At 59.6% G+C, this 23,429-nt stretch overlaps 1 protein-coding gene across 2 annotated transcripts in view; it reads right to left on the reverse strand.

The window, feature by feature from the left end:
* The window catches only part of LOC129016779 (uncharacterized), a 59,713-nt gene extending 43,933 nt beyond the window's left edge, over positions 1-15,780 (reverse strand). Inside the window, exon 1 of one of the 2 annotated variants that reach the window (XM_063655663.1) lies at positions 15,612-15,780. The gene's annotated coding sequence lies outside the window, so the exon portion shown is untranslated. The remainder of the gene's footprint in view (positions 1-15,611) is intronic. The other variant, XM_063655664.1, reaches the window with a different exon arrangement.
* Positions 15,781-23,429: the final 7,649 nt, after the last annotated feature.

Here is a 23,429-nt window from a genome sequence, read left to right on the forward strand (position 1 = left end):
AGGAAGTGTGTCCCTGACGCACTGGGAAGTCATCTTTGTTGAAGACATTTGGCCAGAGCGAGAGGCATCCAGGCCCCTGAGAAACACGTGAGGCAGAGCAAGAGGAAGGATAGAGCAGAGGCCAGAGCCCCGGCAGGATACAGCGCCGTGCCACCGCCAGGGGCATAAGGGGAGGGGTTCCAAAAGGGTGGCTTGTCCAGAGAGGCCAGCATTCCAGGGACAGGGATTGTTGCCATCTCCCATTCCCGGCTTCTTCTTCTACACGGTATCGTGGTGTGGCTTCTTTCCTCAGAGAAGAGCCGTGAAAAGATACAACCATCTTCTCTGATGTGGTTCTGCTCCCCTACTGCAGGACAAAGAGCTCCTGTGGGGCTCTTTTCCTTGGTTGCTGTGTGGTCATCTTGATCTTAGAAAAGAGGCAGCTCATGATGGGCATGAGATTTCAATTGCTCCGGGACCGATGCATCTCCTCACGTGGGCCAGGCCTTCACACACCCAAAGCGGATCCGCGGCGGCGAAAACGATTGACAACCGGCCTCATGACCCAGGCAGAGACGCAGAAAGAGGCTCAGCAAAGACAGGCCGACATGCCAGAAATCGCTTTGTGGTGCACAGGGCACATTCGTCCAAAGACACACACGCACAAGGGCACACACACACTAACCGACAGAGAGAGGGAAAGAAAGACACAGAGACTGAGAGACAGAGAGAGAAGAGAGAATGGGACACACACACACACACTCACACACACACACACACACAGAGTCATCCAGCAAAGGCATTGAAACACACCCCTCCAGGCAACCCCTGAGGCTGCGGGGTTCTGCTCTCGACGAGAACGACCCTCGGGTGAGAGAACAGCCCAGGGGCACGCAGGCCGACCTGTCCTCGAGATGACGGCGGCACGACTTTTGGGGAGACTCACCCCAACAGCGTCCGGGCAGGCCTGAGGCTGTGATGCCGTGCTGCTTCCCCCAGACTCCGCCTGGGGTTTCCACATCCTGGTCGGCCCTTTGCGACTCCTGGTATCCGGAGACGTTCCCGTGGACCCCGTAGAGATGTCAGGCCGGAGCCTCAGAGCCCCGCCACCCAAGCACTGCCGCGGAGGGCTCCTGCTTTGCCGAGCCTCAGGGACCGGTTTCTAAGACAACCGTGGGAAGCACTGTGACGGCAGGAGCCGCTCGCGCCTCGCGCATGCGCATTGGCTGGATCGAATCGCGCTCCGCTCCTGCCAGTCAGGCTGCGTCCCCTTTAAATAATGAACCCTCTGCAGGGCTGCAGCGAGGCTCCCGCTGCAGCCGCGGCGGCGTGTGGATACGGGGTCCAGCTTGAGACGCCGTGGGAGAGGGGGCCGCCGGTTCCCTGTCCCAGGGCCAAACCCCCAGCAGTCCCGCCCTCAGGATCCCCTTGAGCCGACTTCCACCGAGGGAAGGGGAGCTTCAGGACGCCTGCTGTGTTCTGGGGACTCCCGTTCATATCCGATTTTGTCCCCCTCCCAGTGAGATAGGATGGGCTCATCACATGTGGTGAGGCAGGCAGGGCCCCGCTGCAGCACAGAATGATCCCATAGGTCTCAAGGCGCAGCGTGAGCTGAAACTTCACTGATCCATCAGCCCTCTGCCTCCCTCCTCCTTCGAAAGAGCAATGGCCTGCCCCGCTTCTATAAGCCCTGGGGCTCCGGAAAGCCGACCGCGCTTTACAGGACACGTGCGGGCAGGAACAGGGGCGAATCCGAGGTGGAGACCATGTGACCACGCGTGGCACTGGCGTATCCCACAGCACATGGTGTGAATGTGTGTCACCGGGGGCGTATCGGGAGACGGCGAAACAAACGGTGGTGTCCAGGTATGTGCCAGTGGAAGGGGGGAACAAGTGACCATTCGGTCAATGCCAAGGGAAATCAAAAAACACCTGGGATTCGGTGGGTGGGGGCCCTGTGCCTGACCCAAGCCAGGTTTTCAAATGCCTATCAGAGGAGCAAAGAAGTTTCTGCAGAATTCGCCCCACCCGCAACCCTCCTCCTCCCTGGTAGCCCTGACACAACTTCCCCTGCACCCAGCCCCAGCCCCAGCCCCAGCCCCAGCCCCAGCCCCAGCCCCAGCCCCAGCCCCAGCCCAGTCCCTCTGGTTCCCTGACATTCGTTTCGGCCACAACATCAAGGGAGTCAGTCCGAACAGGAGCAGAGGAGAGGATGTCCCTCAACAATGAGACAGAAAGTGCAGAGGAAATGCGACAGCACCTATCCTAGAAGACAACGCCAGTCACGGTCGCCTAGCGCTCATTCTAGGCAATCCACCCACCCATGAGGAGAAACCTGGAGAACAAGGAAGCTTCCCTGTCTGAGACACGTATGGAAGCCAAGAAATCCAGGGTCATGAGACCTGCCCAATGAAGCAGAAAGACGCTTGAAGAGAGATACAATCAGGACACGGATCTGTAGGAAGTGTGTCCCTGACGCACTGGGAAGTCATCTTTGCACAAGGGCACACACACACTAACCGACAGAGAGAGGGAAAGAAAGACACAGAGACTGAGAGACAGAGAGAGAAGAGAGAATGGGAGACACACACACACACACACACACACACACACACACACACACACAAACACACACACACACAGAGAGAGTCATACAGCAGAGACATTGAAACACACCCCTCCAGGCAACCTCTGAGGCTGCGGGGTTCTGCTGTCGACGAGAACGACCCTCGGGTGAGAGAACAGCCCAGGGTCACGCAGGCCGACCTGTCCTCGAGATGACGGCGGCACGACTTTTGGGGAGACTCACCCCAACAGCGTCCGGGCAGGCCTGAGGCTGGAATGCCGTGCTGCTTCCCCCGGACTCCGCCTGGGGTTTCCTCATCCTGGTCGGCCCTTTGCGAATCCTGCCAACCGGAGACGTTCCCGTCGACCCCGTAGAGATGTCAGGCCGGAGCCTCAGAGCCCCGCCACCCAAGCACTGCCGCGGAGGGCTCCTGATTTGCCGAGCCTCAGGGACCGGTTTCTAAGACAACCGTGGGAAGCACTGTGACGGCAGAAGCCGCTCGCCCCTCGCGCATGCGCATTGGCTGGACCGACTAGCGCTCCGCTCCTGGCAGTCAGGCTGCGTCCCCTTTAAATAATGCCCCCTCTGCGCGGCTGCAGCGAGGCTCCCGCTGCAGCCGTGGCGGCGTGTGGATACGGGGTCCAGCTTGGGACGCCGTGGCAGAGGGGGCCGCCGGTTCACTGTCCCAGGGACAAACCCCCCAGCAGTCCGCCCTCAGGATCCCCTTGAGCCGACTTCCACCGAGGGAAGGGGAGCTTCAGGACGCCTGCTGTGTTCTGGGGACTCCCGTTCAGATCCGATTTGGGCCCCCTCCCAGTGAGATAGGACGGGCTCACCACATCTGGTGAGGCAGGCAGGGCCTCGCTGCAGCACAGAATGATCCCATAGGTCTCAAGGCGCAGCGTCAACTGAACCTTCACTGATCCAACAGCCCTCTGCCTCCCTCCTCCTTCGAAAGAGCAGGGGCCTGCCCCGCTTCTAAAAGCCCTGGGGCTCCGGAAAGCCGACCGCGCTTTTCAGGACACGTGCGGGCAGGAACAGGGCCGAATCCGAGGTGGAGACCATGAGACCACGAGTGGCACTGGCGTATCCCACTGCACATGGTGTGAATGTGTGTCACCGGAGGCATATCGGGAGACGGCGAAACAAACGGTGGTGTCCAGGTATGGGCCAGTGGAAGGCGGGAACAAGTGACCCTTCGGTCAATGCCAAGGGAAATCAAAGAACACCTGGGATTCGGTGGGTGGGGGTCCTGTGCCTGACCCAAGCCAGGTTTTCAAATGCCTATCAGAGGAGCAAAGAAGTTTCTGCAGAGTTCGCCCCTCACCCAACCCTCCTCCTCCCTGGTAGCCCTGACGCAACTTCCCCTGCACCCAGCCCCAGCCCCAGCCCCAGCCCCAGCCCCAGCCCCAGCCCAGTCCCTCTGGTTCCCTGACATTCGTTTCGGCCACAAGATCAAGGGAGTCAGTCCACCCAGGAGCAGAGGACAGGAGGTCCCTCAAGAATGAGACAGGAAGTGCAGAGGAAATGCGACACCACCTGTCCTAGAAGACAAGGCCAGTCACGCTCGCCTAGCGCTCATTCTCGGCAATCCACCCACCCATGAGGAGAAACCTGGAGAACAAGGAAGCTTCCCGGTCTGAGACACGTATGGAAGCCAAGAAATCCAGGGTCATGAGACCTGCCCAATGAAGCAGAAAGACGTTTGGAGAGAGATACAATCATGACACGGATCTGCAGGAAGTGTGTCCCTGACGCACTGGGAAGTCATCTTTGTTGAAGACATTTGGCCAGAGCGAGAGGCATCCAGGCCCCTGAGAAACACGTGAGGCAGAGCAAGAGGAAGGATAGAGCAGAGGCCAGAGCCCCGGCAGGATACAGCGCCGTGCCACCGCCAGGGGCATAAGGGGAGGGGTTCCAAAAGGGTGGCTTGTCCAGAGAGGCCAGCATTCCAGGGACAGGGATTGTTGCCATCTCCCATTCCCGGCTTCTTCTTCTACACGGTATCGTGGTGTGGCTTCTTTCCTCAGAGAAGAGCCGTGAAAAGATACAACCATCTTCTCTGATGTGGTTCTGCTCCCCTACTGCAGGACAAAGAGCTCCTGTGGGGCTCTTTTCCTTGGTTGCTGTGTGGTCATCTTGATCTTAGAAAAGAGGCAGCTCATGATGGGCATGAGATTTCAATTGCTCCGGGACCGATGCATCTCCTCACGTGGGCCAGGCCTTCACACACCCAAAGCGGATCCGCGGCGGCGAAACCGATTGACAACCGGCCTCATGACCCAGGCAGAGACGCAGAAAGAGGCTCAGCAAAGACAGGCCGACATGCCAGAAATCGCTTTGTGGTGCACAGGGCACATTCGTCCAAAGACACACACGCACAAGGGCACACACACACTAACCGACAGAGAGAGGGAAAGAAAGACACAGAGACTGAGAGACAGAGAGAGAAGAGAGAATGGGACACACACACACACACACACACACACACACACACACAGAGTCATCCAGCAAAGGCATTGAAACACACCCCTCCAGGCAACCCCTGAGGCTGCGGGGTTCTGCTCTCGACGAGAACGACCCTCGGGTGAGAGAACAGCCCAGGGTCACGCAGGCCGACCTGTCCTCGAGATGACGGCGGCACGACTTTTGGGGAGACTCACCCCAACAGCGTCCGGGCAGGCCTGAGGCTGTGATGCCGTGCTGCTTCCTCCGGACTCCGCCTGGGGTTTCCACATCCTGGTCGGCCCTTTGCGACTCCTGGTATCCGGAGACGTTCCCGTGGACCCCGTAGAGATGTCAGGCCGGAGCCTCAGAGCCCCGCCACCCAAGCACTGCCGCGGAGGGCTCCTGCTTTGCCGAGCCTCAGGGACCGGTTTCTAAGACAACCGTGGGAAGCACTGTGACGGCAGGAGCCGCTCGCGCCTCGCGCATGCGCATTGGCTGGATCGAATCGCGCTCCGCTCCTGCCAGTCAGGCTGCGTCCCCTTTAAATAATGAACCCTCTGCAGGGCTGCAGCGAGGCTCCCGCTGCAGCCGTGGCGGCGTGTGGATACGGGGTCCATCTTGGGACGCCGTGGGAGAGGGGGCCGCCGGTTCACTGTCCCAGGGCCAAACCCCCAGCAGTCCCGCCCTCAGGATCCCCTTGAGCCGACTTCCACCGAGGGAAGGGGAGCTTCAGGACGCCTGCTGTGTTCTGGGGACTCCCGTTCATATCCGATTTTGTCCCCCTCCCAGTGAGATAGGATGGGCTCATCACATGTGGTGAGGCAGGCAGGGCCCCGCTGCAGCACAGAATGATCCCATAGGTCTCAAGGCGCAGCGTGAGCTGAAACTTCACTGATCCATCAGCCCTCTGCCTCCCTCCTCCTTCGAAAGAGCAATGGCCTGCCCCGCTTCTATAAGCCCTGGGGCTCCGGAAAGCCGACCGCGCTTTACAGGACACGTGCGGGCAGGAACAGGGGCGAATCCGAGGTGGAGACCATGTGACCACGCGTGGCACTGGCGTATCCCACAGCACATGGTGTGAATGTGTGTCACCTGGGGCGTATCGGGAGACGGCGAAACAAACGGTGGTGTCCAGGTATGTGCCAGTGGAAGGGGGGAACAAGTGACCATTCGGTCAATGCCAAGGGAAATCAAAAAACATCTGGGATTCGGTGGGTGGGGGCCCTGTGCCTGACCCAAGCCAGGTTTTCAAATGCCTATCAGAGGAGCAAAGAAGTTTCTGCAGAATTCGCCCCACCCGCAACCCTCCTCCTCCCTGGTAGCCCTGACACAACTTCCCCTGCACCCAGCCCCAGCCCCAGCCCCAGCCCCAGCCCCAGCCCCAGCCCCAGCCCCAGCCCCAGCCCAGTCCCTCTGGTTCCCTGACATTCGTTTCGGCCACAACATCAAGGGAGTCAGTCCGAACAGGAGCAGAGGAGAGGATGTCCCTCAACAATGAGACAGAAAGTGCAGAGGAAATGCGACAGCACCTATCCTAGAAGACAACGCCAGTCACGGTCGCCTAGCGCTCATTCTAGGCAATCCACCCACCCATGAGGAGAAACCTGGAGAACAAGGAAGCTTCCCTGTCTGAGACACGTATGGAAGCCAAGAAATCCAGGGTCATGAGACCTGCCCAATGAAGCAGAAAGACGCTTGAAGAGAGATACAATCAGGACACGGATCTGCAGGAAGTGTGTCCCTGACGCACTGGGAAGTCATCTTTGCACAAGGGCACACACACACTAACCGACAGAGAGAGGGAAAGAAAGACACAGAGACTGAGAGACAGAGAGAGAAGAGAGAATGGGAGACACACACGCACACACACACACACACACACACACACACACACACACACACACACACACAGAGAGTCATACAGCAGAGACATTGAAACACACCCCTCCAGGCAACCTCTGAGGCTGCGGGGTTCTGCTGTCGACGAGAACGACCCTCGGGTGAGAGAACAGCCCAGGGGCACGCAGGCCGACCTGTCCTCGAGATGACGGCGGCACGACTTTTGGGGAGACTCACCCCAACAGCGTCCGGGCAGGCCTGAGGCTGGAATGCCGTGCTGCTTCCCCCGGACTCCGCCTGGGGTTTCCTCATCCTGGTCGGCCCTTTGCGAATCCTGCCAACCGGAGACGTTCCCGTCGACCCCGTAGAGATGTCAGGCCGGAGCCTCAGAGCCCCGCCACCCAAGCACTGCCGCGGAGGGCTCCTGATTTGCCGAGCCTCAGGGACCGGTTTCTAAGACAACCGTGGGAAGCACTGTGACGGCAGAAGCCGCTCGCCCCTCGCGCATGCGCATTGGCTGGACCGACTAGCGCTCCGCTCCTGGCAGTCAGGCTGCGTCCCCTTTAAATAATGCCCCCTCTGCGCGGCTGCAGCGAGGCTCCCGCTGCAGCCGTGGCGGCGTGTGGATACGGGGTCCAGCTTGGGACGCCGTGGCAGAGGGGGCCGCCGGTTCACTGTCCCAGGGACAAACCCCCCAGCAGTCCGCCCTCAGGATCCCCTTGAGCCGACTTCCACCGAGGGAAGGGGAGCTTCAGGACGCCTGCTGTTTTCTGGGGACTCCCGTTCAGATCCGATTTGGGCCCCCTCCCAGTGAGATAGGATGGGCTCACCACATCTGGTGAGGCAGGCAGGGCCTCGCTGCAGCACAGAATGATCCCATAGGTCTCAAGGCGCAGCGTCAACTGAACCTTCACTGATCCAACAGCCCTCTGCCTCCCTCCTCCTTCGAAAGAGCAGGGGCCTGCCGCGCTTCTAAAAGCCCTGGGGCTCCGGAAAGCCGACCGCGCTTTTCAGGACACGTGCGGGCAGGAACAGGGCCGAATCCGAGGTGGAGACCATGAGACCACGAGTGGCACTGGCGTATCCCACTGCACATGGTGTGAATGTGGGTCACCGGAGGCATATCGGGAGACGGCGAAACAAACGGTGGTGTCCAGGTATGGGCCAGTGGAAGGCGGGAACAAGTGACCCTTCGGTCAATGCCAAGGGAAATCAAAGAACACCTGGGATTCGGTGGGTGGGGGTCCTGTGCCTGACCCAAGCCAGGTTTTCAAATGCCTATCAGAGGAGCAAAGAAGTTTCTGCAGAATTCGCCCCTCACCCAAAACTCCTCCTCCCTGGTAGCCCTGACGCAACTTCCCCTGCACCCAGCCCCAGCCCCAGCCCCAGCCCCAGCCCCAGCCCCAGCCCAGTCCCTCTGGTTCCCAGACATTCGTTTCGGCCACAAGATGAAGGGAGTCAGTCCACCCAGGAGCAGAGGACAGGAGGTCCCTCAAGAATGAGACAGGAAGTGCAGAGGAAATGCGACACCACCTGTCCTAGAAGACAAGGCCAGTCACGCTCGCCTAGCGCTCATTCTCGGCAATCGACCCACCCATGAGGAGAAACCTGGAGAACAAGGAAGCTTCCCGGTCTGAGACACGTATGGAAGCCAAGAAATCCAGGGTCATGAGACCTGCCCAATGAAGCAGAAAGACGTTTGGAGAGAGATACAATCATGACACGGATCTGCAGGAAGTGTGTCCCTGACGCACTGGGAAGTCATCTTTGTTGAAGACATTTGGCCAGAGCGAGAGGCATCCAGGCCCCTGAGAAACACGTGAGGCAGAGCAAGAGGAAGGATAGAGCAGAGGCCAGAGCCCCGGCAGGATACAGCGCCGTGCCACCGCCAGGGGCATAAGGGGAGGGGTTCTAAAAGGGTGGCTTGTGCAGAGAGGCCAGCATTCCAGGGACAGGGATTGTTGCCATCTCCCATTCCCGGCTTCTTCTTCTACACGGTATCGTGGTGTGGCTTCATTCCTCAGAGAAGAGCCGTGAAAAGATACAACCATCTTCTCTGATGTGGTTCTGCTCCCCTACTGCAGGACAAAGAGCTCCTGTGGGGCTCTTTTCCTTGGTTGCTGTGTGGTCATCTTGATCTTAGAAAAGAGGCAGCTCATGATGGGCATGAGATTTCAATTGCTCCGGGACCGATGCATCTCCTCACGTGGGCCAGGCCTTCACACACCCAAAGCGGATCCGCGGCGGCGAAACCGATTGACAACCGGCCTCATGACCCAGGCAGAGACGCAGAAAGAGGCTCAGCAAAGACAGGCCGACATGCCAGAAATCGCTTTGTGGTGCACAGGGCACATTCGTCCAAAGACACACACGCACAAGGGCACACACACACTAACCGACAGAGAGAGGGAAAGAAAGACACAGAGACTGAGAGACAGAGAGAGAAGAGAGAATGGGACACACACACACACACACACACACACACACACACAGAGTCATCCAGCAAAGGCATTGAAACACACCCCTCCAGGCAACCCCTGAGGCTGCGGGGTTCTGCTCTCGACGAGAACGACCCTCGGGTGAGAGAACAGCCCAGGGTCACGCAGGCCGACCTGTCCTCGAGATGACGGCGGCACGACTTTTGGGGAGACTCACCCCAACAGCGTCCGGGCAGGCCTGAGGCTGTGATGCCGTGCTGCTTCCTCCGGACTCCGCCTGGGGTTTCCACATCCTGGTCGGCCCTTTGCGACTCCTGGTATCCGGAGACGTTCCCGTGGACCCCGTAGAGATGTCAGGCCGGAGCCTCAGAGCCCCGCCACCCAAGCACTGCCGCGGAGGGCTCCTGCTTTGCCGAGCCTCAGGGACCGGTTTCTAAGACAACCGTGGGAAGCACTGTGACGGCAGGAGCCGCTCGCGCCTCGCGCATGCGCATTGGCTGGATCGAATCGCGCTCCGCTCCTGCCAGTCAGGCTGCGTCCCCTTTAAATAATGAACCCTCTGCAGGGCTGCAGCGAGGCTCCCGCTGCAGCCGCGGCGGCGTGTGGATACGGGGTCCATCTTGGGACGCCGTGGGAGAGGGGGCCGCCGGTTCACTGTCCCAGGGCCAAACCCCCAGCAGTCCCGCCCTCAGGATCCCCTTGAGCCGACTTCCACCGAGGGAAGGGGAGCTTCAGGACGCCTGCTGTGTTCTGGGGACTCCCGTTCATATCCGATTTTGTCCCCCTCCCAGTGAGATAGGATGGGCTCATCACATGTGGTGAGGCAGGCAGGGCCCCGCTGCAGCACAGAATGATCCCATAGGTCTCAAGGCGCAGCGTGAGCTGAAACTTCACTGATCCATCAGCCCTCTGCCTCCCTCCTCCTTCGAAAGAGCAATGGCCTGCCCCGCTTCTATAAGCCCTGGGGCTCCGGAAAGCCGACCGCGCTTTACAGGACACGTGCGGGCAGGAACAGGGGCGAATCCGAGGTGGAGACCATGTGACCACGCGTGGCACTGGCGTATCCCACAGCACATGGTGTGAATGTGTGTCACCTGGGGCGTATCGGGAGACGGCGAAACAAACGGTGGTGTCCAGGTATGTGCCAGTGGAAGGGGGGAACAAGTGACCATTCGGTCAATGCCAAGGGAAATCAAAAAACATCTGGGATTCGGTGGGTGGGGGCCCTGTGCCTGACCCAAGCCAGGTTTTCAAATGCCTATCAGAGGAGCAAAGAAGTTTCTGCAGAATTCGCCCCACCCGCAACCCTCCTCCTCCCTGGTAGCCCTGACACAACTTCCCCTGCACCCAGCCCCAGCCCCAGCCCCAGCCCCAGCCCCAGCCCCAGCCCCAGCCCCAGCCCCAGCCCAGTCCCTCTGGTTCCCTGACATTCGTTTCGGCCACAACATCAAGGGAGTCAGTCCGAACAGGAGCAGAGGAGAGGATGTCCCTCAACAATGAGACAGAAAGTGCAGAGGAAATGCGACAGCACCTATCCTAGAAGACAACGCCAGTCACGGTCGCCTAGCGCTCATTCTAGGCAATCCACCCACCCATGAGGAGAAACCTGGAGAACAAGGAAGCTTCCCTGTCTGAGACACGTATGGAAGCCAAGAAATCCAGGGTCATGAGACCTGCCCAATGAAGCAGAAAGACGCTTGAAGAGAGATACAATCAGGACACGGATCTGCAGGAAGTGTGTCCCTGACGCACTGGGAAGTCATCTTTGCACAAGGGCACACACACACTAACCGACAGAGAGAGGGAAAGAAAGACACAGAGACTGAGAGACAGAGAGAGAAGAGAGAATGGGAGACACACACGCACACACACACACACACACACACACACACACACACACACACACACACACACAGAGAGTCATACAGCAGAGACATTGAAACACACCCCTCCAGGCAACCTCTGAGGCTGCGGGGTTCTGCTGTCGACGAGAACGACCCTCGGGTGAGAGAACAGCCCAGGGGCACGCAGGCCGACCTGTCCTCGAGATGACGGCGGCACGACTTTTGGGGAGACTCACCCCAACAGCGTCCGGGCAGGCCTGAGGCTGGAATGCCGTGCTGCTTCCCCCGGACTCCGCCTGGGGTTTCCTCATCCTGGTCGGCCCTTTGCGAATCCTGCCAACCGGAGACGTTCCCGTCGACCCCGTAGAGATGTCAGGCCGGAGCCTCAGAGCCCCGCCACCCAAGCACTGCCGCGGAGGGCTCCTGATTTGCCGAGCCTCAGGGACCGGTTTCTAAGACAACCGTGGGAAGCACTGTGACGGCAGAAGCCGCTCGCCCCTCGCGCATGCGCATTGGCTGGACCGACTAGCGCTCCGCTCCTGGCAGTCAGGCTGCGTCCCCTTTAAATAATGCCCCCTCTGCGCGGCTGCAGCGAGGCTCCCGCTGCAGCCGTGGCGGCGTGTGGATACGGGGTCCAGCTTGGGACGCCGTGGCAGAGGGGGCCGCCGGTTCACTGTCCCAGGGACAAACCCCCCAGCAGTCCGCCCTCAGGATCCCCTTGAGCCGACTTCCACCGAGGGAAGGGGAGCTTCAGGACGCCTGCTGTGTTCTGGGGACTCCCGTTCAGATCCGATTTGGGCCCCCTCCCAGTGAGATAGGATGGGCTCACCACATCTGGTGAGGCAGGCAGGGCCTCGCTGCAGCACAGAATGATCCCATAGGTCTCAAGGCGCAGCGTCAACTGAACCTTCACTGATCCAACAGCCCTCTGCCTCCCTCCTCCTTCGAAAGAGCAGGGGCCTGCCCCGCTTCTAAAAGCCCTGGGGCTCCGGAAAGCCGACCGCGCTTTTCAGGACACGTGCGGGCAGGAACAGGGCCGAATCCGAGGTGGAGACCATGAGACCACGAGTGGCACTGGCGTATCCCACTGCACATGGTGTGAATGTGTGTCATCGGAGGCATATCGGGAGACGGCGAAACAAACGGTGGTGTCCAGGTATGGGCCAGTGGAAGGCGGGAACAAGTGACCCTTCGGTCAATGCCAAGGGAAATCAAAGAACACCTGGGATTCGGTGGGTGGGGGTCCTGTGCCTGACCCAAGCCAGGTTTTCAAATGCCTATCAGAGGAGCAAAGAAGTTTCTGCAGAATTCGCCCCTCACCCAACCCTCCTCCTCCCTGGTAGGCCTGACGCAACTTCCCCTGCACCCAGCCCCAGCCCCAGCCCCAGCCCCAGCCCCAGCCCCAGCCCAGTCCCTCTGGTTCCCTGACATTCGTTTCGGCCACAAGATGAAGGGAGTCAGTCCACCCAGGAGCAGAGGACAGGAGGTCCCTCAAGAATGAGACAGGAAGTGCAGAGGAAATGCGACACCACCTGTCCTAGAAGACAAGGCCAGTCACGCTCGCCTAGCGCTCATTCTCGGCAAACCACCCACCCATGAGGAGAAACCTGGAGAACAAGGAAGCTTCCCGGTCTGAGACACGTATGGAAGCCAAGAAATCCAGGGTCATGAGACCTGCCCAATGAAGCAGAAAGACGTTTGGAGAGAGATACAATCATGACACGGATCTGCAGGAAGTGTGTCCCTGACGCACTGGGAAGTCATCTTTGTTGAAGACATTTGGCCAGAGCGAGAGGCATCCAGGCCCCTGAGAAACACGTGAGGCAGAGCAAGAGGAAGGATAGAGCAGAGGCCAGAGCCCCGGCAGGATACAGCGCCGTGCCACCGCCAGGGGCATAAGGGGAGGGGTTCCAAAAGGGTGGCTTGTCCAGAGAGGCCAGCATTCCAGGGACAGGGATTGTTGCCATCTCCCATTCCCGGCTTCTTCTTCTACACGGTATCGTGGTGTGGCTTCTTTCCTCAGAGAAGAGCCGTGAAAAGATACAACCATCTTCTCTGATGTGGTTCTGCTCCCCTACTGCAGGACAAAGAGCTCCTGTGGGGCTCTTTTCCTTAGTTGCTGTGTGGTCATCTTGATCTTAGAAAAGAGGCAGCTCATGATGGGCATGAGATTTCAATTGCTCCGGGACCGATGCATCTCCTCACGTGGGCCAGGCCTTCACACACCCAAAGCGGATCCGCGGCGGCGAAAACGATTGACAACCGGCCTCATGACCCAGGCAGAGACGCAGAAAGAGGCTCAGCAAAGACAGGCCGACATGCCAGAAATCGCTTTGTGGTGCACAGGGCACATTCGTCCAAAGACACACACGCACAAGGGCACACACACACTAACCGACAGAGAGAGGGAAAGAAAGACACAGAGACTGAGAGACAGAGAGAGAAGAGAGAATGGGACACACACACACACACACACACACACACACACAGAGTCATCCAGCAAAGGCATTGAAACACACCCCTCCAGGCAACCCCTGAGGCTGCGGGGTTCTGCTCTCGACGAGAACGACCCTCGGGTGAGAGAACAGCCCAGGGGCACGCAGGCCGACCTGTCCTCGAGATGACGGCGGCACGACTTTTGGGGAGACTCACCCCAACAGCGTCCGGGCAGGCCTGAGGCTGTGATGCCGTGCTGCTTCCCCCGGACTCCGCCTGGGGTTTCCACATCCTGGTCGGCCCTTTGCGACTCCTGGTATCCGGAGACGTTCCCGTGGACCCCGTAGAGATGTCAGGCCGGAGCCTCAGAGCCCCGCCACCCAAGCACTGCCGCGGAGGGCTCCTGCTTTGCCGAGCCTCAGGGACCGGTTTCTAAGACAACCGTGGGAAGCACTGTGACGGCAGGAGCCGCTCGCGCCTCGCGCATGCGCATTGGCTGGATCGAATCGCGCTCCGCTCCTGGCAGTCAGGCTGCGTCCCCTTTAAATAATGAACCCTCTGCAGGGCTGCAGCGAGGCTCCCGCTGCAGCCGCGGCGGCGTGTGGATACGGGGTCCAGCTTGGGACGCCGTGGGAGAGGGGGCCGCCGGTTCCCTGTCCCAGGGCCAAACCCCCAGCAGTCCCGCCCTCAGGATCCCCTTGAGCCGACTTCCACCGAGGGAAGGGGAGGTTCAGGACGCCTGCTGTGTTCTAGGGACTCCCGTTCATATCCGATTTTGTCCCCCTCCCAGTGAGATAGGATGGGCTCATCACATCTGGTGAGGCAGGCAGGGCCCCGCTGCAGGACAGAATGATCCCATAGGTCTCAAGGCGCAGCGTGAGCTGAAACTTCACTGATCCATCAGCCCTCTGCCTCCCTCCTCCTTCGAAAGAGCAATGGCCTGCCCCGCTTCTATAAGCCCTGGGGCTCCGGAAAGCCGACCGCGCTTTACAGGACACGTGCGGGCAGGAACAGGGGCGAATCCGAGGTGGAGACCATGTGACCACGCGTGGCACTGGCGTATCCCACAGCACATGGTGTGAATGTGTGTCACCGGGGGCGTATCGGGAGACGGCGAAACAAACGGTGGTGTCCAGGTATGTGCCAGTGGAAGGGGGGAACAAGTGACCATTCGGTCAATGCCAAGGGAAATCAAAAAACACCTGGGATTCGGTGGGTGGGGGTCCTGTGCCTGACCCAAGCCAGGTTTTCAAATGCCTATCAGAGGAGCAAAGAAGTTTCTGCAGAATTCGCCCCACCCGCAACCCTCCTCCTCCCTCGTAGCCCTGACAAAACTTCCCCTGCACCCAGCCCCAGCCCCAGCCCCAGCCACAGCCCCAGCCCCAGCCCCAGCCCCAGCCCCAGCCCAGTCCCTCTGGTTCCCTGACATTCGTTTCGGCCACAACATCAAGGGAGTCAGTCCGAACAGGAGCAGAGGAGAGGATGTCCCTCAACAATGAGACAGAAAGTGCAGAGGAAATGCGACACCACCTATCCTAGAAGACAACGCCAGTCACGGTCGCCTAGCGCTCATTCTAGGCAATCCACCCAGCCATGAGGAGAAACCTGGAGAACAAGGAAGCTTCCCTGTCTGAGACACGTATGGAAGCCAAGAAATCCAGGGTCATGAGACCTGCCCAATGAAGCAGAAAGACGCTTGGAGAGAGATACAATCATGACACGGATCTGCAGGAAGTGTGTCCCTGACGCACTGGGAAGTCATCTTTGCACAAGGGCACACACACACTAACCGACAGAGAGAGGGAAAGAAAGACACAGAGACTGAGAGACAGAGAGAGAAGAGAGAATGGGAGACACACACACACACACACACACACACACACACACACACACAGAGAGAGTCATACAGCAGAGGCATTGAAACACACCCCTCCAGGCAACCTCTGAGGCTGCGGGGTTCTGCTGTCGACGAGAACGACCCTCGGGTGAGAGAACAGCCCAGGGGCACGCAGACCGACCTGTCCTCGAGATGACGGCGGCACGACTTTTGGGGAGACTCACCCCAACAGCGTCCGGGCAGGCCTGAGGCTGGAATGCCGTGCTGCTTCCCCCGGACTCCGCCTGGGGTTTCCTCATCCTGGTCGGCCCTTTTCGAATCCTGCCAACCGGAGACGTTCCCGTCGACCCCGTAGAGATGTCAGGCCGGAGCCTCAGAGCCCCGCCACCCAAGCACTGCCGCGGAGGGCTCCTGCTTTGCCGAGCCTCAGGGACCGGTTTCTAAGACAACCGTGGGAAGCACTGTGACGGCAGAAGCCGCTCGCGCCTCGCGCATGCGCATTGGCTGGACCGACTAGCGCTCCGCTCCTGGCAGTCAGGCTGCGTCCCCTTTAAATAATGCCCCCTCTGCGCGGCTGCAGCGAGGCTCCCGCTGCAGCCGTGGCGGCGTGTGGATACGGGGTCCAGCTTGGGACGCCGTGGCAGAGGGGGCCGCCGGTTCACTGTCCCAGGGACAAACCCCCAGCAGTCCGCCCTCAGGATCCCCTTGAGCCGACTTCCACCGAGGGAAGGGGAGCTTCAGGACGCGTGCTGTGTTCTGGGGACTCCCGTTCAGATCCGATTTGGGCCCCCTCCCAGTGAGATAGGATGGGCTCACCACATCTGGTGAGGCAGGCAGGGCCTCGCTGCAGCACAGAATGATCCCATAGGTCTCAAGGCGCAGCGTCAACTGAACCTTCACTGATCCAACAGTCCTCTGCCTCCCTCCTCCTTCGAAAGAGCAGGGGCCTGCTCCGCTTCTAAAAGCCCTGGGGCTCCGGAAAGCCGACCGCGCTTTACAGGACACGTGCGGGCAGGAACAGGGGCGAATCCGAGGTGGAGACCATGAGACCACGCGTGGCACTGGCGTATCCCACAGCACATGGTGTGAATGTGTGTCACCGTAGGCATATCGGGAGACGGCGAAACAAACGGTGGTGTCCAGGTATGGGCCAGTGGAAGGCGGGAACAAGTGACCATTCGGTCAATGCCAAGGGAAATCAAAGAACACCTGGGATTCGGTGGGTGGGGGCCCTGTGCCTGACCCAAGCCAGGTTTTCAAATGCCTATCAGAGGAGCAAAGAAGTTTCTGCAGAATTCGCCCCACACCCAACCCTCCTCCTCCCTGGTAGCCCTGACGCAAATTCCCCTGCACCCAGCCCCAGCCCCAGCCCCAGCCCCAGCCCAGTCCCTCTGGTTCCCTGACATTCGTTTCGGCCACAAGATCAAGGGAGTCAGTCCACCCAGGAGCAGAGGACAGGAGGTCCCTCAAGAATGAGACAGGAAGTGCAGAGGAAATGCGACACCACCTGTCCTACAAGACAAGGCCAGTCACGCTCGCCTAGCGCTCATTCTCGGCAATCCACCCACCCATGAGGAGAAACCTGGAGAACAAGGAAGCTTCCCGGTCTGAGACACGTATGGAAGCCAAGAAATCCAGGGTCATGAGACCTGCCCAATGAAGCAGAAAGACGTTTGGAGAGAGATACAATCATGACACGGATCTGCAGGAAGTGTGTCCCTGACGCACTGGGAAGTCATCTTTGTTGAAGACATTTGGCCAGAGCGAGAGGCATCCAGGCCCCTGAGAAACACGTGAGGCAGAGCAAGAGGAAGGATAGAGCAGAGGCCAGAGCCCCGGCAGGATACAGCGCCGTGCCACCGCCAGGGGCATAAGGGGAGGGGTTCCAAAAGGGTGGCTTGTCCAGAGAGGCCAGCATTCCAGGGACAGGGATTGTTGCCATCTCCCATTCCCGGCTTCTTCTTCCACACGGTATCGTGGTGTGGCTTCATTCCTCAGAGAAGAGCCGTGAAAAGATACAACCATCTTCTCTGATGTGGTTCTGCTCCCCTACTGCAGGACAAAGAGCTCCTGTGGGGCTCTTTTCCTTGGTTGCTGTGTGGTCATCTTGATCTTAGAAAAGAGGCAGCTCATGATGGGCATGAGATTTCAATTGCTCCGGGACCGATGCATCTCCTCACGTGGGCCAGGCCTTCACACACCCAAAGCGGATCCGCGGCGGCGAAAACGATTGACAACCGGCCTCATGACCCAGGTAGAGACGCAGAAAGAGGCTCAGCAAAGACAGGCCGACATGCCAGAAATCGCTTTGTGGTGCACAGGGCACATTCGTCCAAAGACACACACGCACAAGGGCACACACACACTAACCGACAGAGAGAGGGAAAGAAAGACACAGAGACTGAGAGACAGAGAGAGAAGAGAGAATGGGACACACACACACACACACACACACACACACACACACACACACACACACACAGAGTCATCCAGCAAAGGCATTGAAACACACCCCTCCAGGCAACCCCTGAGGCTGCGGGGTTCTGCTCTCGACGAGAACGACCCTCGGGTGAGAGAACAGCCCAGGGGCACGCAGGCCGACCTGTCTTCGAGATGACGGCGGCACGACTTTTGGGGAGACTCACCCCAACAGCGTCCGGGCAGGCCTGAGGCTGTGATGCCGTGCTGCTTCCCCCGGACTCCGCCTGGGGTTTCCACATCCTGGTCGGCCCTTTGCGACTCCTGGTATCCGGAGACGTTCCCGTGGACCCCGTAGAGATGTCAGGCCGGAGCCTCAGAGCCCCGCCACCCAAGCACTGCCGCGGAGGGCTCCTGCTTTGCCGAGCCTCAGGGACCGGTTTCTAAGACAACCGTGGGAAGCACTGTGACGGCAGGAGCCGCCCGCGCCTCGCGCATGCGCATTGGCTGGATCGAATCGCGCTCCGCTCCTGGCAGTCAGGCTGCGTCCCCTTTAAATAATGAACCCTCTGCAGGGCTGCAGCGAGGCTCCCGCTGCAGCCGCGGCGGCGTGTGGATACGGGGTCCAGCTTGGGATGCCGTGGGAGAGGGGGCCGCCGGTTCCCTGTCCCAGGGCCAAACCCCCAGCAGTCCCGCCCTCAGGATCCCCTTGAGCCGACTTCCACCGAGGGAAGGGGAGCTTCAGGACGCCTGCTGTGTTCTGGGGACTCCCGTTCATATCCGATTTTGTCCCCCTCCCAGTGAGATAGGATGGGCTCATCACATCTGGTGAGGCAGGCAGGGCCCCGCTGCAGCACAGAATGATCCCATAGGTCTCAAGGCGCAGCGTGAGCTGAAACTTCACTGATCCATCAGCCCTCTGCCTCCCTCCTCCTTCGAAAGAGCAATGGCCTGCCCCGCTTCTATAAGCCCTGGGGCTCCGGAAAGCCGACCGCGCTTTACAGGACACGTGCGGGCAGGAACAGGGGCGAATCCGAGGTGGACACCATGTGACCACGCGTGGCACTGGCGTATCCCACAGCACATGGTGTGAATGTGTGTCACCGGGGGCATATCGGGAGACGGCGAAACAAACGGTGGTGTCCAGGTATGTGCCAGTGGAAGGGGGGAACAAGTGACCATTCGGTCAATGCCAAGGGAAATCAAAAAACACGTGGGATTCGGTGGGTGGGGGTCCTGTGCCTGACCCAAGCCAGGTTTTCAAATGCCTATCAGAGGAGCAAAGAAGTTTCTGCAGAATTCGCCCCACACCCAACCCTCCTCCTCCCTGGTAGCCCTGACGCAACTTCCCCTGCACGCAGCCCCAGCCCCAACCCCAGCCTCAGCCCCAGCCCCAGCCCCAGCCCCAGCCCACTCCCTCTGGTTCCCTGACTTTCGTTTCAGCCAAAAGATCAAGGGAGTCAGTCCACCCAGGAGCAGAGGACAGGAGGTCCCTCAAGAATGAGACAGGAAGTGCAGAGGAAATGCGACACCACCTGTCCTAGAAGACAAGACCAGTCACGCTCGCCTAGCGCTCATTCTAGGCAATCCACCCACCCATGAGGAGAAACCTGGAGAACAAGGATGCTTCCCGGTCTGAGACACGTATGGAAGCCAAGAAATCCAGGGTCATGAGACCTGCCCAATGAAGCAGAAAGACGTTTGGAGAGAGATACAATCATGACACGGATCTGCAGGAAGTGTGTCCCTGACGCACTGGGAAGTCATCTTTGTTGAAGACATTTGGCCAGAGCGAGAGGCATCCAGGCCCCTGAGAAACACGTGAGGCAGAGCAAGAGGAAGGATAGAGCAGAGGCCAGAGCCCCGGCAGGATACAGCGCCGTGCCACCGCCAGGGGCATAAGGGGAGGGGTTCCAAAAGGGTGGCTTGTCCAGAGAGGCCAGCATTCCAGGGACAGGGATTGTTGCCATCTCCCATTCCCGGCTTCTTCTTCTACACGGTATCGTGGTGTGGCTTCATTCCTCAGAGAAGAGCCGTGAAAAGATACAACCATCTTCTCTGATGTGGTTCTGCTCCCCTACTGCAGGACAAAGAGCTCCTGTGGGGCTCTTTTCCTTGGTTGCTGTGTGGTCATCTTGATCTTAGAAAAGAGGCAGCTCATGATGGGCATGAGATTTCAATTGCTCCGGGACCGATGCATCTCCTCACGTGGGCCAGGCCTTCACACACCCAAAGCGGATCCGCGGCGGCGAAAACGATTGACAACCGGCCTCATGACCCAGGCAGAGACGCAGAAAGAGGCTCAGCAAAGACAGGCCGACATGCCAGAAATCGCTTTGTGGTGCACAGGGCACATTCGTCCAAAGACACACACGCACAAGGGCACACACACACTAACCGACAGAGAGAGGGAAAGAAAGACACAGAGACTGAGAGACAGAGAGAGAAGAGAGAATGGGACACACACACACACACACACACACACACACACACACACACACACAGAGTCATCCAGCAAAGGCATTGAAACACACACCTCCAGGCAACCCCTGAGGCTGCGGGGTTCTGCTCTCGACGAGAACGACCCTCGGGTGAGAGAACAGCCCAGGGGCACGCAGGCCGACCTGTCCTCGAGATGACGGCGGCACGACTTTTGGGGAGACTCACCCCAACAGCGTCCGGGCAGGCCTGAGGCTGTGATGCCGTGCTGCTTCCCCCGGACTCCGCCTGGGGTTTCCACATCCTGGTCGGCCCTTTGCGACTCCTGGTATCCGGAGACGTTCCCGTGGACCCCGTAGAGATGTCAGGCCGGAGCCTCAGAGCCCCGCCACCCAAGCACTGCCGCGGAGGGCTCCTGCTTTGCCGAGCCTCAGGGACCGGTTTCTAAGACAACCGTGGGAAGCACTGTGACGGCAGGAGCCGCTCGCGCCTCGCGCATGCGCATTGGCTGGATCGAATCGCGCTCCGCTCCTGCCAGTCAGGCTGCGTCCCCTTTAAATAATGAACCCTCTGCAGGGCTGCAGCGAGGCTCCCGCTGCAGCCGCGGCGGCGTGTGGATACGGGGTCCAGCTTGGGACGCCGTGGGAGAGGGGGCCGCCGGTTCCCTGTCCCAGGGCCAAACCCCCAGCAGTCCCGCCCTCAGGATCCCCTTGAGCCGACTTCCACCGAGGGAAGGGGAGCTTCAGGACGCCTGCTGTGTTCTGGGGACTCCCGTTCATATCCGATTTTGTCCCCCTCCCAGTGAGATAGGATGGGCTCATCACATCTGGTGAGGCAGGCAGGGCCCCGCTGCAGCACAGAATGATCCCATAGGTCTCAAGGCGCAGCGTGAGCTGAAACTTCACTGATCCATCAGCCCTCTGCCTCCCTCCTCCTTCGAAAGAGCAATGGCCTGCCCCGCTTCTATAAGCCCTGGGGCTCCGGAAAGCCGACCGCGCTTTACAGGACACGTGCGGGCAGGAACAGGGGCGAATCCGAGGTGGAGACCATGTGACCACGCGTGGCACTGGCGTATCCCACAGCACATGGTGTGAATGTGTGTCACCGGGGGCGTATCGGGAGACGGCGAAACAATCGGTGGTGTCCAGGTATGTGCCAGTGGAAGGGGGGAACAAGTGACCATTCGGTCAATGCCAAGGGAAATCAAAAAACACGTGGGATTCGGTGGGTGGGGGTCCTGTGCCTGACCCAAGCCAGGTTTTCAAATGCCTATCAGAGGAGCAAAGAAGTTTCTGCAGAATTCGCCCCACCCGCAACCCTCCTCCTCCCTGGTAGCCCTGACACAACTTCCCCTGCACCCAGCCCCAGCCCCAGCCCCAGCCCCAGCCCCAGCCCCAGCCCCAGCCCCAGCCCAGTCCCTCTGGTTCCCTGACATTCGTTTCGGCCACAACATCAAGGGAGTCAGTCCGAACAGGAGCAGAGGAGAGGATGTCCCTCAACAATGAGACAGAAAGTGCAGAGGAAATGCGACAGCACCTATCCTAGAAGACAACGCCAGTCACGGTCGCCTAGCGCTCATTCTAGGCAATCCACCCACCCATGAGGAGAAACCTGGAGAACAAGGAAGCTTCCCTGTCTGAGACACGTATGGAAGCCAAGAAATCCAGGGTCATGAGACCTGCCCAATGAAGCAGAAAGACGCTTGGAGAGAGATACAATCATGAAACGGATCTGCAGGAAGTGTGTCCCTGACGCACTGGGAAGTCATCTTTGCACAAGGGCACACACACACTAACCGACAGAGAGAGGGAAAGAAAGACACAGAGACTGAGAGACAGAGAGAGAAGAGAGAATGGGAGACACACACACACACACACACACACACAAACACACACACACACAGAGAGTCATACAGCAGAGGCATTGAAACACACCCCTCCAGGCAACCTCTGAGGCTGCGGGGTTCTGCTGTCGACGAGAACGACCCTCGGGTGAGAGAACAGCCCAGGGGCACGCAGGCCGACCTGTCCTCGAGATGACGGCGGCACGACTTTTGGGGAGACTCACCCCAACAGCGTCCGGGCAGGCCTGAGGCTGGAATGCCGTGCTGCTTCCCCCGGACTCCGCCTGGGGTTTCCTCATCCTGGTCGGCCCTTTTCGAATCCTGCCAACCGGAGACGTTCCCGTCGACCCCGTAGAGATGTCAGGCCGGAGCCTCAGAGCCCCGCCACCCAAGCACTGCCGCGGAGGGCTCCTGCTTTGCCGAGCCTCAGGGACCGGTTTCTAAGACAACCGTGGGAAGCACTGTGACGGCAGAAGCCGCTCGCGCCTCGCGCATGCGCATTGGCTGGACCGACTAGCGCTCCGCTCCTGGCAGTCAGGCTGCGTCCCCTTTAAATAATGCCCCCTCTGCGCGGCTGCAGCGAGGCTCCCGCTGCAGCCGTGGCGGCGTGTGGATACGGGGTCCAGCTTGGGACGCCGTGGCAGAGGGGGCCGCCGGTTCACTGTCCCAGGGACAAACCCCCCAGCAGTCCGCCCTCAGGATCCCCTTGAGCCGACTTCCACCGAGGGAAGGGGAGCTTCAGGACGCGTGCTGTGTTCTGGGGACTCCCGTTCAGATCCGATTTGGGCCCCCTCCCAGTGAGATAGGATGGGCTCACCACATCTGGTGAGGCAGGCAGGGCCTCGCTGCAGCACAGAATGATCCCATAGGTCTCAAGGCGCAGCGTCAACTGAACCTTCACTGATCCAACAGCCCTCTGCCTCCCTCCTCCTTCGAAAGAGCAGGGGCCTGCCGCGCTTCTAAAAGCCATGGGGCTCCGGAAAGCCGACCGCGCTTTACAGGACACGTGCGGGCAGGAACAGGGCCGAATCCGAGGTGGAGACCATGAGACCACGCGTGGCACTGGCGTATCCCACAGCACATGGTGTGAATGTGTGTCACCGGAGGCATATCGGGAGACGGCGAAACAAACGGTGGTGTCCAGGTATGGGCCAGTGGAAGGCGGGAACAAGTGACCCTTCGGTCAATGCCAAGGGAAATCAAAGAACACCTGGGATTCGGTGGGTGGGGGTCCTGTGCCTGACCCAAGCCAGGTTTTCAAATGCCTATCAGAGGAGCAAAGAAGTTTCTGCAGAATTCGCCCCACACCCAACCCTCCTCCTCCCTGGTAGCCCTGACGCAA

Source organism: Pongo pygmaeus, chromosome 19 (genome assembly GCF_028885625.2).
Source record: "Pongo pygmaeus isolate AG05252 chromosome 19, NHGRI_mPonPyg2-v2.0_pri, whole genome shotgun sequence".
Classification (NCBI taxonomy): domain Eukaryota; kingdom Metazoa; phylum Chordata; class Mammalia; order Primates; family Hominidae; genus Pongo; species Pongo pygmaeus.